Genomic DNA, 15,000 nt, shown 5'->3' with positions numbered 1-15,000 from the left:
GGCAGTGCTTGAGTGCATCTTGGAGCTAAAATTTGTGTGTGTGTGTGTGTGTGTGTGTGTGTGTGTGTGTGTGTGATTAAATTTCTTCTCTTAAAGACTATCATTTTATTTAGTCTTTGACAGTTTTATACAATACATCTTGACCATATCTAATTCCCGCTCAGTTCAGTCCCTCCCTTTCAATTTCCTTATGACTTCATTTCTTCTCTTCCCCAGACTAAGTCCAGGAAAGCAAGCTATGTGTGAATTAAATGTTGTATGGATTGATTGGCTGAAGAGGGAATGAAGAGGTGTTGCCCTTCAGTTCGCAAACACCTTCAGTATAGCCTCAGCCTTCTGTTTGGTCTCCAAATCTCTGGAGATAAGAAGTGTGGTGGTTTGGCTTCTATTTTTAATCATTGCAGGATTTATTTGTCAAATACCTGCTTCACACAGGGCACAGTCTGAGACCTAGAAATATAGTTAGAAGAGGACACGCAAAATAAGTGTTTTCTTGGAGTTTACAGTGTGGGTGTCGGGTCAAAATTAGTCACTGCAGGGAGACGTTAGGAATTCAAAGTGTAGCATGCTCTGTGGGCACCATGGGGCTTTCAGAAAGTCTGATAGAAAACGTGGAAGCTGGGTGTGGTGGCTCATGCTTGTAAAGGCAGCAGTGGGAGCCTGAGGCGGGATTCTGAGGCAGGATTTCCATTAGTTTGAGCTTAATTAACATGGGTCTACCTAGTGAGCTCCAAGTCAACCTGTGCTTCTCCCCTGTCTGAAACAAGACAAGCAGATTGGCAAAGGGCAGTGGAAAGGATGACCCAGTGGTTTCCATGTGGAAATGACACCTCTGTGGCACTGACACATAGAGTGGGAGTTCCCTGGCCAGTGAGAAGGGATTCTGCCTTCCTGTGGTGCAAAAGTTCGCCGAGCAGAAGGAACACGTGTGTTTGAGGAGCTGAAAACAGTGCTCAAAACCTAGAAGAGAGAGAAAAGTAAAGAATTCGGCGGCGAGGCGTGGCTGGGGACTCTCCAAAGCCCTGGTGTTGGTGGTGATAGGGTCAGGTTTGGGATTGAGGAAGAACGGTCTTTATTTTAAGCCTTAAAGAGGTTCAAGCCAGAGTCACATGATCTGCGCCAAGTTTCAGAAACATTGGCACATGATGATTGCAATTCTAGGGACCAGATGCAACGGTGCCAAGGCGGTGACTGGGGATGAAGAGATGGTGGAGAGAGAAGATTTGGGTGACCTGAAATCAACAGGATTTGTCAAAGAAGTACCGAGGTGGAACTTCCAAGGCCAGGGATGCTGCTGGGGCGGGTCTGGTGTGGAGAAGTGAGGGCATTCTAGGGTGAGATGTCCCCAGGGGGCAGCAGTTGACAGGGGAGGGGTAGATAGCTTTCAGAATTCTGCTAGGGATGTCAAGGGACCATGTTCCTGATGCTGGCTTTGAAAACTTATTTCTGAAACATCCTCTTGTGTCCTCATGACACAATTTCCCGTGTTTCACAGCCTGACAGAGAGAAGAGAGTACTTGTAGCGTCTACAGTTACAATCATAGATGCTAAAAATAAACACCACAATGAAAAGAACAGCATTTCCCATCACTTATTCTCACAATTTTTTTAAATTAAAAAATTGGTTAGCATATGAAGAATGAGTTTCATAATGACATCGTCATTCATATGTGACATTTTACTTTGTCCATACTCATATCCTCTCACATCCTCCATTCTGACTACCTACCCCACTCCTCCTCCCTCCCTCCTGCTGGTCCCCTTCTGGTTTGCTTTAGCTGTTTTACTATTTTCATTATTTAAAAAATTCTTCATTTTTGTTTTATGTGTGTAGGTGCTTTCCCCTTTACCACTTGTACACAGTGTTCATGAAGGCCAGAAGTGGGCATCAGATCCCTCTTGGAACTGGAGTTACCGATGCTTACCCAGTTGCCATGTAGGTGCTGGGACTTGAACTCTGGTCCTCTGGAAGAGGAGTCAGCCTTCAGGCTCAGTTTTTTTTTTCCCCTGGAGCTGAGGACCAAACCCAGGGCCTTGCGCTTGCTAGGCAAACGCTATACCACTGAGCTAAATCCCCAACCCCAGGTTTTTATAGTTCTTATTTGACACTATGTCACTGTCCTATTTGACCTTTGCCATTGCCAGGACATCGTGAAGCTGCCTTTCCTGACGTGATCTGCCTCACATCTTTTGTTTCTGGAGGTGCAGGTGACTAGAGTCTGGGCATGGGTGTGTCTTAGAATTATGTGCTAGATACCGATCGAATACTTCTCATATATTAATTTCCTTAAGGCTGACAAGCAGTTTAGGAGGAAAGGATTGTCCTGTATTTAAAAATGAGGCAACTTCGGAACAGAAGGGTCAAGTAACTTGCTCAGAGTTGCACAGCTAATAGCCAGTGGGGACTGGACTAAAATCTGGACTCTTAATCATTCTTCTAGCATGTATCAATAGACTATTGGGACACCTGACTCTTGCCTGCTGAGTCTTCCAAACACTCAAGGACTGCCAAAACTTATTGGAAGGAGGCAAAGGAGAAGGAGAAGGCTTGGCAGAGGAGGGGTAGCCACGCCAAGTCACCAGAATCATTTAGTGATGCTCTCCTGCCTACTCTGGATTTGTTTCCTGCTCCAGCACGTTAAAGGCTTTTAAGCCCAGAAACATCAATGCAGAGTGTTCTCACGGCTTGAGGCAAGCAGATCAATACTGTGGAGAAAACTCAAGACTTGGAGGTTGGAAAGAATCAGGTTCTGGAGCCAGCTGTATCATTTATTGGCTGTGTGACTTTAGGCTCTTCACTTGGCCTCTCTGGGCCTTTCTTTTCATTTAGAAAGCAGTCATGGATATGACCTCTGTGTACCCATGAGTTCTTTGTGTACCTCCCCGTCTTCTCGTTTCATCCCACCCTCGTTCTGACCTTTGGGTACTTAAGGCAGTGGACGGTTTTTCTCCTCCCCCCCCTCCTCTTCTGTAAAGGAATCATGTTGGTTTGTGTCACAGGGCCTCTGCATTTGTACTCTGAGCTGCTGGTGATGAATACTTACACACCTGGCTCCATTCTACCATGTGACTCTCGGGTCACATGCTACCTCCTTTGAAATGGCTTTCTTGCCCTTCCTGAGGAGTCCAGTTCCCCGTCTCTGTCAGGTTCTAGGATGTGTTGTCTGTTGAGGGCTCTTCCTACAGTGGCATCTTACTTACTTACATATCACGTTGGATGCCAATGTCCTGTACTGGCACAGAAGCTTCACGAGCAGGCACTTCCTCGCCTTGTTCCTAAGTGTACTCCAGTGCCACAGGAAGTAACTGGCAAACCCTAGTCACTTATAAACCCACTGCTTGATGATGAACTTGACGGGTAGATCGGTAGATGGATGAATGAACAGATGGACGGATGGGTAGATGGATGAATGGACAGATGGACGGATGGGTAGATGGATGAATGGACAGATGAGTAGATGGGTGAATAGAGGCAGGGAGGGAGATTGGGATGGATTAGCAAGGGAGGGGAGCTAGGTGGGGGGAGAGACAGATCTATTGACCTTTGGATGATGGATGAATAAACAGGTGTATGGAGGGACTGGAGGGTATCCAAGGCTCTGGTATCAGGAAATTCTAGGCTCCTCCAAGTTACAGACCATAAAGTACTAAGAAAGGCAGTAGAAGGCTGTCTTCAATGGCATGGTGCCAGAACACACATTCACATGCCCATTTCCTCTCCTTAGCTTTGTTTCCTTCCTGGTTCTCAAGCCTGTGGTCCACTGCTTTCCTTCCACCCTTTCTCCAGCAACTGAAAGGCTATGTGAGTGTGAGGCAGATGCCAGAAGGGTGTGTCTAGCCAGGCAAAGATCTGGTCAGTGTTCAGCGAATAATGGCTGTGTGGCTATTTTCAGGCACTTTAATACACTTAAGAAATAAATAAAACCTCCGAACGGGAGCCGGCTTCTTTAAAAAGCTGCACTTTCAGTGGAGAGTTCCAGAAAAACCTTCACCTTCTGTGTAGCACTTTTCAGTTTACAGAACACTTTTTTACAAATGATGTCATTTAGTCTTCAAGCGACTATTTTTGCAGATATTAAGGGTTTTCGTCTTGCTGCGGGGAAAAGCCATGATGCAGAAAAAGGAGAAGCAACTTCTTTGGGACCCTCAGACTGTAAGTAGACAGGTAGAGAGCAGAGGCTGACCAGGGTCGTTGAGTGCCACTATCCAGGGTACTGTCAGTCATACCTCCATTCCCTCCACAGTCTTTATCCATTTCAAGGTCACCCCCCTACTTCCTAGTAGGCGATACACTCACACGTCTCACTGGCCAACATACATGTTATGGCATGGATCAGCGTGTAGAGTGTGGAGCCTTTCATCCTGGCTCAAGGCGACTATCAGCCTGTGGTGAACGGGAGCTATGTTGAGTTTGTGGGGTCCCGTGAGTGCTGTCTTCATTAGTGTGTTTCCAAACATATGTTTGCACAGTTCAGGCTCTCTGGAAAGGAAATCATCTATTTCTGATTTAATATCCAACTTTCAGAAGATCAGCATTCCAAACGCAATTAATAATGATCCCAAATCACCATAATTAGGCTAGAAAGTGCAGCAGGATGAGGCTCCAGAGATTTTTCTGGGCTGAGGTTTGGTTTGCGCTTCCTTTGCAGCACGGTTGGTTCTTCCTCTGTGGAACGAAGACAGGGTGTGTAGACCCTGGCCGTTTCATCCCATTTTTGTCACACGCTTTGGCCTCATCGTAAGTCAGGCGTATTTGAGACACATGGTGCTGTTTTGACTCCAACTGGGAAACTTCAATCATAGCTGAGATATGGTGGGACAGTTACTACAGGCACAATGAGCTAGTGAATGAATTGCTTTTCACTTTTACTCTACTGGGAATCTCTCTCTCTCTCTCTCTCTCTCTCACACACACACACACACACACACACACATGCATACACATCTTCACGCTCAGGCAATGCATGTGCACACACTCACACAGAATGATAAATGATTAAAAAAGCTGAAAGACACCATTTGCCCACAGTTTAATCCCTCGGTGAAAGCAGAAATGTGAATAAAAATGATGGTCTCTTCTCAGATTTTATTAAGAGGGATATCTCGTGGGTGTCTCACACTGAGTTAGATCTGCATAGGGGCTCATCTGAAGGCTTTGCTATGGAACCTCAATGTGGCATCAGGAGTGAGGTCACTCTGCTGATTTGCACGCGCATGGCTTATTTCTGTCTTTAAGAATCTTCCTCTTCTGGACCCTGGTCCTTTGGGTCCTTCCCAGCAGCCTGGCATTGTCTATAAGACTCATCACTGTCACCCAGAGTGGGGGAAAGCAGAGACCTCATGTTTGCTCTACAAAGCATTTCTGTGGCTTATGGATGGAATTTGAGATTTCTATTTTCTTCCTCCTGGTATCTGGAACTGAGGGCCATAGAGTGACTATAAAGCCTGACTTTCTCATCCTCTACATGAGATTGGAGAAGAGGTGAGGACCACAGCCACTGCCCGAAGAAGGAGTGACCATGAAGGGCTCTTCCTCTGCATCCAAGAAGTGGGGAGGAGTGGGCACTAAAGTCTAAGAGTAGAATTATCATCTGGATAGGATTTCAGGGAATTCTGGCCTCATCGTTTCCCTGTAAGTAAACAGGCTTTGTTACTACCATATGTAAGAAGCCACCACAAGTAAGGTCTCCTCCCTGTCTTCTTCCTTCCTTCCTTTGTCCTCGGCTTGTTCTTAAAGAGTTCTGATCTTGGTTGCTATTACCTCTGTGAAATATTCTCATGTCTCCCACTTCCCCAGGGCCCCAAGGTAGAGTGTTTTAGCTGTGAAACCAGAAAGAAGAAGCGATGATACTGTTTTCAGGTGAAAGAAACTCACTCCATAGTGGCCTTTGTAGGCAGACCTGAAGTGTCAGTCCTTGTAATTATGGCACAGGAACCAGTAACAAGTTTACTGCATAGAAAATGAACACCTTGTAGAGGTTAGTAGCCTAGAGGTCTCCTGAATCACAACCAAACAATTTGCAGGATAGAGATAAGTAGTGTAATTTAACCCAGGTGTGTTGTGCATGTGTTATTGGATATTCGTGTGTGTGTGTGTGTGTGTGTGTGTGTGTGTGTGTATGTGTGTGTGTGTGTGTGTGTGTATGTGCATGTACAGAGGTTAAGGGGTGACATCTGGTGTCTTCCTTAATTCCTCTCTACCCTATCTATCTATCTATCCATATATCTATCCATCTATCTATCCATATATCTATCCATCCATCTATCTATCTATCTATCTATCTATCTATCTATCTATCTATCTATCCATCCACCTATCTATCTATCTGTCATCTATCTATCTATCTATCTATCTATCTATCTATCTATCTATCTATCTCAGAGTCTCTCACTGAATGGAAGTCATTTGGGCCAGACTGGCTGGGCAGGAGTTTCAGGAACTGTCATAGTCTTAGTGCTGGGTTACTGATATATGTTGCTGCACAGAGCCTTCACATGGATATTGGAGGTCTGAATTCGTCACATTGACAATTCAACTCATGGAGCCCCATAATTTACCCATTTTAGTGCAACCTGAGCCTGGAAGGCCACAGAGCTGTGTGTCAGTTGTGATATTTGACAATTACACACCCACCACCTTTGTCCTGTGAGCCAAGAGGTTAGGTGAATATTTAAAGAAACGACAAGAGGAGATTAGAGCTAAAAAGCCCCTACCTATTAGTTTATTGTCATTTTTTTGTTTCAAATTGGAGATGGTTTATTTTTCACCCATTTTAATCACAAACCAATTTGATCCGTATCCTAACATCCACTGGTTGAGAATGTTGTTTTAGGCTAAAGGCATTCATTTTTCACAGCAGAAGTTGAGCTCATATAGAAAGGACTCAGGTCAGTTCTGGTCTAGTATATTCAGTATTAGAGTGGCTGGGGAAGAAAATGCACATTATAATTATCTAACTTACACTGAAGGTAAGATGTTTCCCTGTGAACCATGGCAGCAGAGAGTGGGAGCATCTAAGTTCTTGGGCTGTCTCTGTTGCTCCTGTAGAAAAAGATTCAAGTTGTTGTTCCATCAACTCCCTTCTTTCTCTAATAGATTACTTTGATCTTGATTTGAGCTGTATTGCTTGGTAGTAACTAACTGGGGAGAATTTTTCCTTTTGACTTGTCCTCTTTAGCCAAAGAATTATAGCCAGTGCATCCGGCTTGCTATGCAGATGAGTTGAAACGAAATGACACACCGAGAACTCTTCTAAGCACCATGTACATGATAGGTGCCCTATTGTTGGTATGAGAAACACCTGGGGCACTGTCCAGGTTGCCAGGGAGGGTAATCCACAGCAGAAGCTCCCCTATTAGGAGTCTCTTAGCAGCCCAATACTCTCAATCCAGGTTTATAAAATCTAGGCTGTTCTGATTTTTTTTTTTTTAAGAAAGAGCAGAGAAAGAACACATGGTTTGCAATCATAATATTTGAGTTTGAGTTACTGCTCTACTGACTTTCTTGTCTGAATGTCTCCGTCTACTTTGGTTGTTGTATTGTATTGACCCCAGACCATTGTGTGGACTTGAAGAAGTCACTTACCCTCCTTGAGCCTTAATTTTTTTTTTCCTGGATAAAACACAGTTCACAGGAGCACTTTGTAGCTATTGAGACGATCAACCGAGATAAATGCAACTATGAGTTATAAACTGGAAAATGATAGTGTTTCCTAAAGTGTGTTCTCTGAGGTACAGCTAGTTTCAACAAAGGCTCCGAAGGAAAAAGAGAAAATCCAGGTCCCTCTGGGGCTGCACCCCAGTGGTAGAGTACTTCCCTGGCATGCCTGGGTTATAAAACTCCTAGAGTACAATCTCAGACGGTGAAAATCACCCAACAGAACATAACACAACGCTACACAAAAACTGTAGTCAAAGTACCAAAAACAAAAGCAGTGACAACACCAGCAGCAACATCAGTGACAGGTTATTGGGGAATAATTTCTCAGAATAATGCTTGTTCAGTTCTTTCTGGAGAGCCCTCACAAAACCTAAGTATTTTACTGTATTCCTGCCATCAATCAACCCAATATTTGACAGACCTGGTACGTGTGAGGCTCTGGGTTTTATTCCCACCACTATCAAAGAAGAAAGTATCTATTGAGCTATTTATAGGAGAACCCATAGCGAGTCTCAAAACAGGCAGGCAGACAGACAGACAAGACCCAAAACAAAACAAAACAAAAACACCACAAACAAAACAAAACAAACTGCACTCAGTGTTCTAGAATAAAACCAGAAAGAGCAGGATGGTTTCTGGTCTGTGCAATTCAACTCTTGGGGGTTGGGGGTGTCCATCCCAATGATGACACCGTCTGAAATGTGTGATTGAAACGCTAGCTGGTAGCTCACTGAGACAGCAGGGACGGTGTGCCTGGGGCGACAGGCACCCACAGTGACAAGCTGGTGGAGGAGGATTTGTTGGCAATCCCTGTCATTTTTCCAGTAAGTATTCTTTTGACAAACAGTTGCGTATTCCCTGTAATCTTGAATAAATGGTTTCCTGGAAGTAGAATGCATCAGAGCTCCGACGTTTCCCAACACCACACATCTGGTTTATTCTTCATGTGATTTATATTTTGAGGGAAGCCTGGGGGTTTCTGTGTTCTGCACAGAACAGCGTGCCTATGGAATCTTTGAGTGCCACTGCGGACTTGAGCGGGATCAGGAACTGGAGACTGTTGAGTTTGTCATTTCTGTACAAAGTGACAAAGACAGGGTCTAAGGAAGGGTGAGAGGGATTTCTGTGGGGCTGCCTGAAGCCCCAGTCTTATCCTAGAGCCAGCGCTTATGTTGTCTGTAACCATGGTAACCAAGGGCTGAAAGAGCCTCAGGATGCCAATCTGCCACCTTAGGCCCCCACCCCCAGTCTATTATTTTCCCTCTGTTCTTTCAACCTGGAGACTTCCTCTGCCTCCACAGGATGGATTCTTCCTTGGTACTTTAAACATTAAAAGTTTATTTTTATTTATTTATTTTTGTGATATATATCACTATCTATCTATCTATCTATCTATCTATCTATCTATCTATCTATCTATCTAATCTGTTTGTCTACCTGTCATTTGCCTATAGATAGACAGATAGATAGATGGGGAAAAACATGTGGAAGTAGGTTCTTTTCTTTGACATGTGGGTTTTGGGGTTCAAACTCAGATAGTCAGGCTTGGTAGTAAGCATCCTTACCCACTGACCCATTTCACTCTCTCATTGGTGCTTGTGTACGTGTGCATGTGTACGTGTGTTCATGTGTCTGTGTTTGCACCTCTGTGCAGGTGTGTGCTTGCTTGCTGATGTAGGGACATTTGCAGCCTAGAGGTTAGATTTGGGATATCCTCCTCCATAAGTTCCCCTTCCCCAATCCTTTTTTGGTTTGTTTTTTGTTTTGAGAAACGGTCTCTCACTGTACCTAGAGCTCAATGATTGGACAGATTGGATGGTGTTGAGCCCCTGGGCTCTACTAGTTGTGCCCCCTGGCTCTGGAATTACAGACATGGAATATCACACTGGCTTCTGCAGGGGACACTGGTGTGTTCATGCTTGGACAGAAAGCACTCTGCTAACTCAGCCACAGCCTCAGCTCCACACTGGTGTTCTTAACTTCCTGCCAACCTTACACTTCCAGAGCCCTACTTTCTTTTCTTCTTTTAATTTTATGTGTATGGGTGTTTTACCTGCATGTATGTCCTTGAACTCCATGAATGCCTGGTGCCTGTGGAGGCCAGAAGAAGCATTTAGATCCCCTGGGATTGGAGTTAGATGGCTGTAAGCTGTATGCTGGGAATTGAACATGGAGGGTTCTAGAAGTCCCACTCTTTAGCTCCTGGACCCACAGTGGATTTGTTATGACCTAGGCCAGGCCACACATAGATAATGTACTCAGCATTTCCCTGTCTACCATGGAAAGTTTCATGGGTGGCACATGCTGGAGATGTAGTTACAACTGTGCGTGACAACAATGGTTCTCTGTGTTTCTGACAATGTTATTTTACTGGCAGCCTGGTTAGATGGTGTGGGCTTTGGATGTGTTCCCAAGGTAGAGAGAAAGTCAACGGGGATGGATAAATTCAAACTCTGGTCTTTTGTCAAGAGATTTTGATATTGACTTGCGTTTGTGTGTGTGTGTGTGTGTGTGTGTGTGTGTGTGTGTGTGTGTGTGTGTGGTATGGTGACTAAAGGGTGGTGGCATGAATGGTGGCCTCATTATGGCTGATGTAGCAGGTTAGGCTGCTTGTTTATTTCTTTGGGATAACAGGATCTTCAGGAATAGTGTGCCACGGGAAGATGATGCTAAAAGTTTATTTTAAAGAATATTTAGACCGCTTTAAACTGCACAATGGATTTAGCTGAATGTTTGTGATGGACAGTTGCTATGGGCTATGATAGCGCTGGTACTGGACCTGACTGGGACCTTTGGATTTTCTTATAAGGACTCATGGGAGTTAAAAAACATACAGTTTGGGGAAAAATGTTTCATGACATCTTTGGTTTATGAGAACCAATTATGCAAAAAAGAGGGTGTGTTGTGGAGCAATGGGTGTTGCATATTCAATTTCTTACTTGAAAGAATCTTTTCTCTGGGTTTTGTCACTCAGCCCTTGATTTTATGGTAATTTATGCACTTGGATTGAACAAATCAATAAATGAAAAGCTATGGCGTGTCCATAGTCTCCTGACTTCAAATGCTTCTCGGAAGCATGCAGCTGTCAGTCCAACATAACGGGCCTAGACGAGTTTGCCAGCATCCCCTCCACACCGGCTGTCCCTTTGTTCCTGGTGTGTCCAGAGGCATTGTGACATTGTTGTATTTTTCCTCTGACTATAATGAGACCCCCTCCCTGCTCGTCCTGTCCTTGTGGCCTCAGCTCAGAAGTCCTCCTCCGAGCCTGAATTAATGAGAGACTATGACACATTGATTCCTTTCTCTGGCAGGGTGAGAACACAGCTTCCGTAGGAGCATGAATGCCAGCTTATCAGGCAATAAGTTCTACATTCAGCCCCAGTTATAAAGAGGGGCAGAACAGACAGCAGCAGGGGGCTGGACTCTAGGAGCTCTGTAAGTCCTCGTCTTGTCGTCCGCTCTTACACACACCACTGTTTCCCATGGCTGTCAGGATGCCTTTGCTTCTCATGCACCCGTAGTTGCTACTCATCCAGCTGGTAATTCTGAATACTTACTGAGTGAGTGTACACAGAAACGGGGCTGGGTACTGAACACAGACACATGGAAAAGTCCCAAGTCTGGAGACAAGTGCCTCGTCAAGTAACTAGGATGCACTGTGAGAAATTCACTGCTAGAGATGTGGATTAAAGCTGGGTATTCAGAACACACATGCTTTCTGTCCAACCTAAGGTAAAGGGCCTCCTCCTGCCATGATGTCTTATCTGAATGCATGAAGACAAGCAGGCATGAATTGAACCCTCTGAGACAATAAGTGGGAAAACATTCTTTGTTGCTTTGGGTTGTGTCTACCATGTTCTCTGTAGGCTCACATGTTGAGGGCCTTCTCCCCGGCTGGTAGCACTATTTTGGAGGCTGTAGAGTTTGAGGATGTGGGCATGGCTGGTGAAAGTTCATTAGGAGGGGTGGGCTTTTGAAAGTTTGAGCCTGTCTCCTGTTCAGGTCCTGTTCTGTTTCCTGGCCTGCTGTGGTGTGAGGGACTTCTGACATAAGCTTTCTTCTCTACGTGTTCTCCTCCACAATGGGCTTAAACCACAGAAATCATCAGCCCCCTTCCCTTCCACCAGTTTTTTCTAGCAGGTATTTTGGTCACAGTGATTCAAAAGTAACCACCTTACTACTCATGTCATTTCTAACAGATGTTTAGCCACAAATTTTAGAGAAAGTTACAAATTCTGCAGCTTTCTCAAAAACACCCCACTTCTGGTTGCAGTTGGTATACAGCTGTAGCTACCAGCTCAGTGTGACCCAACACACATCAGTGTTCAATTTTATTGTCTTACTCTTATCCCTTCAGCACTCTCTGAGTTCTTGTCATGAAGAGGATCTTACTATGTAGCCCAGGGTCATATTGAACTTGTCACCCTCTTCTTTCAGCGTCTGGCATTACGGGTGTGGACTACCACATCTGGCTATGTACAGACTTCTAGCTGTAATACTGGCACATTTTTGTCCCCCTTTTGGCTGGAATCATCTTTGCTGCTCCCATGGAAGGTGGAGAGAACTGGGGAGCTAGAGACCCTTAAATCACAACTGATGGGATACAGTGCATCAATACCCCAATTTCTTCGGCATTGGGTAAAATAGCTCAGCAGTGTGTTTTGTACAGGGCCTCAGTTTCCTAACAGTGATAACTCACTTGATGCTGTGTCTTTTATTGGTTTCTTAGCAACCTTCCCATCTGTGGCTCTCTTCTCTAATTCCCTAGTGGTTTTTTTTCACATCCTAAAAACTACTAGTATTCAAAATCTTATTGTAGGTTCAGCTTCTTGGGGAACTCAGAGGAAGACATATGGTGAAGATCTATTATTCCCTGTGTTTTTGTTGTATTGCATCAGGCACCAGCTTTGATGGTAGACTGAGGGGAGAGAATGGATACAGGACCTCAGGATACCTAACTTGTCACTAAGGCAAACAGCTTTCAAGGGATATAATCTACACCTAAGCAAAAACATCTTCCTTGAGTTCTGATTCTGGCAAATAAGCCCCCAAAAATGTGGTGAGCCAAGGCTTGATGGGGCTCATCTAAGCTTCATCAAACCAGTTTGTTTCCATAATTCTCCTTCTTATGAGAGGGAAAAATGAAGTGCAGTTGATTTTCATTATTTACAATAATTGTTATGTTGGTACAAATAGCGAATTAACAAATGAAAACCCTTGTCACTGTGGGAAGCACAGGGCTAGGTTCCTGCTAATCTCTGGCCACAACATGCTCATCAAGTGATTAGGATGGACCATCATTCTACTGAATTTGTACTGTTGTCTCGTTTTGCATTGAGCTCCTGGCTACAGCTTTGCTAATGTGCCTGGATGAAACTCATCCAACACACTAGCTTTTCTCTGAAGTCCCTCACTGTCACCTCTGACAAAGAAACATCAGGTAACACTTTCATGTATTTCTTGGAGATTTTGGGCACTGATATCATAAGTAGACTATAAATAACATAGTTGCTTAGACTATGAAAGCTGAAGTGAGAAGGCAGAGAAAAGCCTGGCTGATCTCCAGCTGAGGGTGTGCTATGCAACTGGATCCCCCACCTCTATTGTTCACCTCATGCCTGCAAATGACCACAAAAGCACCACACATATTGATTGTGAGATGATCCGGATAAGATGTTCAGGTCGGAGAATAAATAACAATAGAATTTGTGATTATTAATGAAAGCCAAATGTCTTTCTCATGTTATCACACTGAGACTTGATTCCAGTTTACTCCATTCATAAACATAAGAGCCAGACTCTGTGACTGATAATGAAATGATACGGAGGTATTAATGAGGTGGTCCTTGCCATTCAGGGTCCATTCTGGTGGTTCAGAGACATCCACTGACATAAGAAAGAACACACACACACACACACACACACACACACACACACACACAAACACACACATTCTTACAGAAGAAGTGTGAAGGAGGGAATTAAGAATTCTAGTCAGAATAGGTACTGCCAGAGCATGACAAATACAGAGGCGAATGCTCCTAGCCAACCATTGAGCTGAGAATGGGGTTCACATTGGAGGAGTTAGAGAAAGGATTGAAGGAGCTGAAGGGGCTTGCAACCCCATAAGAACAACAATACCAACCAACCAGAGCTTCCAGAGACTAAACCACTACCCAAAGACTATACATGGACAGACCCATGGCTCCAGCTGCATGTGTAGCAGAGGATGGCCTTATTGGGCACCAACGGAGGAAAAGTCCTTGGTTCTGCCAAGGCTGGACACCCCAGTGTAGAGCAGTGTCAGGGAGGGGAGGCAGGATGAGGAGGTATTTGGGGAGGGGGAACACCCTCATGGGGGTTTGGGGATATTCTCAAGGGGGAATGGGATAGGGGGTTTATGGATGGGAAACTGGGAAAGGGGATAACATTTGAAATGTAAATAAAAAATATCCAATTGAAAAAAAAGAATTCTAGTCAGAAAGGACTTGGAGGAAAGCCTCAGGTAGGTCTTGAGGGACAGGCTGCATTTCAAGTACTCTGTACATCTTGGAGACACACGGTCAGAGCAACCTTGTTTACTATGATTGAATCTCTCACCCTCCCTGGCCTTGTACCCTCTGGTAACACTCATTCTTCAGTGAGTCAAGTATGTCTTTTTAAGATCATCTTTCCCACTTACACTGGGGATCCTCTGCTCTTTGGGGCATCCTCTCTTCTCTAGAAACACTGGTCTTGCCCTCTTTCCACAAATATCCCCATCACTGTATAAACAGGCTTCTGTATCACTGATCGTCTCCTTGACCCTTTGTCTCCTCTTACTATCACTTCATTTCTGGACAGAGTGGTCTAAGGTTGGCATCTTTACTTACTTCACTTTCTAAGTGGCCAATGCTCCCCAGGGACAGCTTTCACTTCTTCCTCTGTACGGACTTTTGAGTATGATTAAGGTATATATTGCTGCCTGGTAGTGGCATGGAAAAACCCTGTCTCAAACAAAAGAAAGAAAGAAAGAAAGAAAGAAAGAAAGAAAGAAAGAAAGGAGTGAAGGAAGGAAGAAAGGAAGAAAGAGAGGAGATTCTTTATGGTGCTAAGACCCTGCTAGAAGTTTCTTATACAATATGGGCACTGGCTGTTAGAAGAGTTAGATTCTTATCAAATGAAGAAATTCACAGGATTTAGATCTGCTACTTTCTAATACCATCTAGAAGTTTGTTCTTTTTGGCTTGTTCAGTTTCCCATTCTGTCTCTTGCATAGTACCAGCACAGGTCCTAAATGGCAGTACAAAGACCCAGGAGCTCCTGAAGTCATTTTACTCTAAAGACAGAAGAAAATGAGG

General features: G+C 44.3%; 1 protein-coding gene across 2 annotated transcripts in view; it reads left to right on the top strand.

Moving 5' to 3' along the window:
• The window catches only part of Kcnk10 (potassium two pore domain channel subfamily K member 10), a 134,137-nt gene that overhangs the window by 2,046 nt on the left and 117,091 nt on the right, over window positions 1-15,000 (top strand).

This window comes from Rattus norvegicus, chromosome 6, assembly GCF_021556685.1.
Source record: "Rattus norvegicus strain SHRSP/BbbUtx chromosome 6, alternate assembly SHRSP_T2T, whole genome shotgun sequence".
Taxonomy (NCBI): domain Eukaryota; kingdom Metazoa; phylum Chordata; class Mammalia; order Rodentia; family Muridae; genus Rattus; species Rattus norvegicus.
The sequence above is the reverse complement of the archived record's forward strand: the minus strand, read 5'-3'. Positions and strand labels throughout refer to the sequence as shown.